Consider the following 4,528-nt stretch of genomic DNA (forward strand, 5'->3'; position numbering starts at 1 on the left):
AGTAGCTACTGGTAAGGCACACATTATATTTCTGTAAACAACTAGGAAGAAAAACATTGAGTCACACCCATGGGGAAAAAGACATGAAAATAGAAGGAAGTTTAGTTAGAAAGGAGGCTGACAGGTATTGGTGTCTGGCATCAAAATGATCAATGTAAAATGTCTATATGTATGGAGATGTAATAATGAAGCATATTGTTATGTATAATTAATATAAATGAATAAAATATAAATAAGAAAAAAGAGAAAACTTGGTTTAATATGCTAGTACCATTGCTCTTGGTGACCCACCAGAAATTGATGGTGAGACCCTATTGTCACAAGCACCATACACTTGTATCATTACATGGATAAATCAATCTCCTACCTAGAGGCTAGTTTTCATACTGATGGAAGGTACTATGTAGACAGCTAGGGAAGAGAACTAAACAACAGTTTTGCCCAGCAATGAACCTTGAAAGCCACAATACTGACTGTGCTAACAAGATATGCACATTGCTTCAAACCACTTTCAAATTTGACTAAAAGTCTCCTCCAGATGGTGGCACTCATACAAGGTTTTGCAAACTTGTCAAAGGACCTGCACCTAGGATGTCATAGGCCCCAGAACCTATAACTATCATTTTGCTAATTAGACATAATTTTAAACTGCATTCTACATATGTTATCTCCATATGTATAGATGAGTACATCTGTCAACCCTCATCGGAGATGGTTCGTTCGTTCACAGTGACAGAGACTCATGACTACTTAAAAGGCAGAAAATATATGATGGTAGCCTGCTCAGCCCTAAATGTAAAAGCTACATTATACCTGAGCTACCAAAATCTCAGAGGACATCATCTAGAAGGAGATAGGAAGATGATAAAAGCCAGACACCAGGGACTAGTGCTGGGACTGGTGACTTCTGGACTTGAAAGGGTTGTTACACTAATAAACACACAGAAAGTGTAGTCCAGCACAAGACTGAGATGGAGAAGGAAGGGTTCCCCTTCTGAGGAGCTACAGGTAACTACTGCCTTCTGCGACAAGGGAGAGACAATTTATTCAGGGAATCATTCCCAGTAAGTTGCACATGTTTCAGTAAATGGTCCTGTAGCCATGCACTTATGGACAACACGAATTGGGCTCAGTGAGTTATAAGTAAAATAAAAGGTAAAATGGCTCATGAATTTAGAAGCTATGGCAGGGTTTGGGAGGAGTTCACGACAGATATGTGGGTAGATGGGATCTAAGTATATTCTATACGTATATATGAAAGTTTCAAAGAATAAATTAAAATGTTTAAGTAGATTTAAACGTATTTTTCTATGGTAATTTTTAGCTATGTGTAGCAAATTGGTAGTACCTCTCTTAGTACATCTTTATACGTGGAAAAGCAAATCTTTAGGGTTAATGACTACATAGACCGGATCTAGAAATAAACCATGTGTAATATTTTTCTTTATCACCTTTTTTAACAGACTGCTTTTACATCTGCTGGGGCAAGAAGGGGTTACTCTGCCCTCTCATCTGCCCCTCACCAAGGCAGAGGAGAGAATACTCAAGAAGATCAGAAGGAAAATCCGCAACAAGCAGTCAGCTCAGGACAGCCGGCAGCGGAAGAAAGAATACATAGATGGGTTGGAGAGCAGAGTGGCAGCCTGTTCTGAGCAGAATCAGACACTACAGAGAAAGGCCCAGGAGCTGGAGAGGCAGAACATCTCCTTGGTGGCACAGGTCCACCAGTTACAGAAGCTCACTGCTCAGACCTCCAGCAGAGCTGCCTGGACCAGCACCTGTGTTCTGATTCTTCTTTGTTCGCTGTCTCTCATCATCCTGCCCAGCTCCAGCCCATTCCAGGGTCAACCAGAAGCTAGGCCTGAGGATCATCAGCTTCATGGAGTGATTTCCAGAAATATCTCGACTCACGAGGACATGAAAGAAAGCTTGGAGAGCCCAGTACGAAAGTTCAAACGGGAGGAGCTACCTGAAGTCCCAACTGCAAATGGTTCAACAAAGACACATCTGAAGATGCGAGTGAAGGCCAGACCCACTGGGCAGATCAGGGGAATGGTGCATGCAGACGAGATGTAAGTCAACACTTTCCAGTCACACAAGAGTCCACACAGGCTTCCCTGTCACCTTTCATCCTGGGTTCCCACTGTGGAATCTGTAGCCCTAGAGTGCTGACTCACTCAGGACACAATCAGAGATTTCTGTTCCCTAAAGCCAGGCTTGCTTATATGGCAGGGCACCTCAGATACTTCTATCATACATCTGTGATTTCATTTCTTCCTTATGAATAAGGTCAAGGGGAAACAAGTTTTAACTTGGAAATAAACTTCCTAGCTCAAATTCTATCCCAGATTTTCACTGTATAGCCTAAGCTGGTCTCGATTTGCCTACAGGTATATAGTACCACATCCAGCTTGGAAATTTTGTTTACTATTGTGTATAAGTATGGTGTGTAAGTGTATTATTATGTATACAAGTAGTATAATACACATGTAAAGGTAAAAAAATAGCCTGCTTTTAGGTCAAATGTAATTGAAAATTATTATTGTTAATAGAATACTAGCAAATATAAAAACATAATAAACATTAAAGGGGCTGGAGAGATGGTTCAATAGTTAAGAGTACTCATTGCTCTTGTTGCTCTTTCAGAGGACCTAGGCTCAATTCCCATTGTAAACATAGCTCCTTACAACCATCCCCTGCTCAGTTACAGAGGATCTGATGCCCTCTTCTGACCTACACAGGACTAAGCATGAATGTGGTTCAGAGACATGCATGCACTCAAATAAAATAAAATGAATAAATCTTTTTAAAAATTAAGAATGTCAGGGGCCAGTCATCCTATTAGTAAGACAGTTGGACAACTCTGCAGTGTTGTCCTTTTAAACAAATTTAAATTGCATTTTGAACACCTCTAGAAGTGGAAGTGGTGATCATGGCTAAAACTATTGAACTATACAAACATATACATATATATATATATGAGATACAATATTTCTGAATCAGGAAGTAATGTTAAAAAATAAATTACTAGTCCAAGGTATTTAATTCTTCATTTATATTTTAAAACCTAATTAAATCATATTTAAAGAAATGAATGCATTTTAATGATATAATAGAGATAGTGTTTATCCACCTGGATTTCATGAAATTCTTAATCTTCACTGTTATATTAAGCTTTAAATTACCATCATTGCTTCAAGGGGATTAAGAAGAAATCTGTTTTCACTCGTCCATTAGCTCTCTAGATAGACATTAAATCTCTTTCTTGGAATTAAACATCTTATGAATGTGTAAAGACAGAAAATGAATATTTCAGTGACCATTGTCTAAGGTAACTTTGTGTTTCTAATGTGATAATCTTTGTGTTATCTTGAAGCCGCTTAACATTACGTTCCAACTGACAGAGAAGCTGAACAGAGATCTGTTTCAGTCCCAGAATACCATGATCTCAGCCTCTAGGCTTCTCCTAATTACCTAAGGGTATATAAGAATTTTTCTGAAAACAATGTAGATATCAGTTCTTTTCTTATCTTTTATCTACTTTGCATCTGTAGAGTGAGCCACCAGCTACTCAGCACCAGACCTCATGGTAACTTTCCACGACTGATGCATTGTCAACTCTCGACATGTGATGCCACATGTCATGCAATAAAACTCCTCATGTGACACACACACACACACACTAGTTTTGAAGATAAATGTTGCAAATTGCTCTCAAGTCCTTATTTTAGAAACATAAAATTAACTTAGTTCTTCACTTGTAAAATACATATATTGATGCTGTGTAAACATAGGTGAGAAAAGAATAGAACCAGAGAAAGACTTAGACTTTCTATGACATGCAACATCTGAGTGGTAAGAGTCATTTTCAATCCTTAAATTCTTTATGAAGAAGCCTAATGATCCATATTTTCAGCAGCAAGGATGAAGACAGGCGGCCATATCTTCAGAGTACAAGTTCCTTTCTGTGCTGGTGACTCAAGTCTGGGTAAACTCCTAAGTGAGAGACTTCAGTATAAATGTATTCATTAGAGATATACAAATTTTTGAAGAAATAGTACCCACACAACTTTTTTTTCCGTTTTCCCTAGACCTTCTCTCTCTAGTCACCAGATTGAAAATTACTCTCTTCTTTCAATTCTAGGACCCTGTACATTCTTGGAAAGACTTTAGCACTGAACTCTCATACTAGCCTTTGACATACCTTCTGGAATTACAGAATCACAATCACAATAAGATTTCTGGGGGTGAGAGTTCCCAGGGACTAAACCACCAACCAAGGAGTACACATGGAGGGATCCATGGCTCCAGCTGCATATGTAGCAGAGGATGACCTTGTTGGGCATCAATGGGAGGAGAGGACCTTGGTCCTGCAAAGGCTTGATGCCCCAGTGTAGGGGAATGTGAGAGTGGAGAGGGGGGAGTGGGTAGGTGGGTGGGGAAAACACCCTCATAGAAACAGGGGGAGGGGGAATGGAATAAGGGGTTTCTGGGGCAAACTGAGAAAGGAGATGACATTTGAAATGTA

The 4,528-nt window shown here is 39.3% G+C and overlaps 1 pseudogene; it reads left to right on the top strand.

Annotated features, from left to right (window-relative positions):
* The first annotated feature begins 346 nt into the window (after positions 1 to 346).
* On the top strand, positions 347 to 2,076 carry LOC114615442 (annotated as a pseudogene).
* Positions 2,077 to 4,528: the final 2,452 nt, after the last annotated feature.

Source organism: Grammomys surdaster, unplaced genomic scaffold (assembly GCF_004785775.1).
Source record: "Grammomys surdaster isolate TR1022 unplaced genomic scaffold, NIH_TR_1.0 126679, whole genome shotgun sequence".
Taxonomy (NCBI): domain Eukaryota; kingdom Metazoa; phylum Chordata; class Mammalia; order Rodentia; family Muridae; genus Grammomys; species Grammomys surdaster.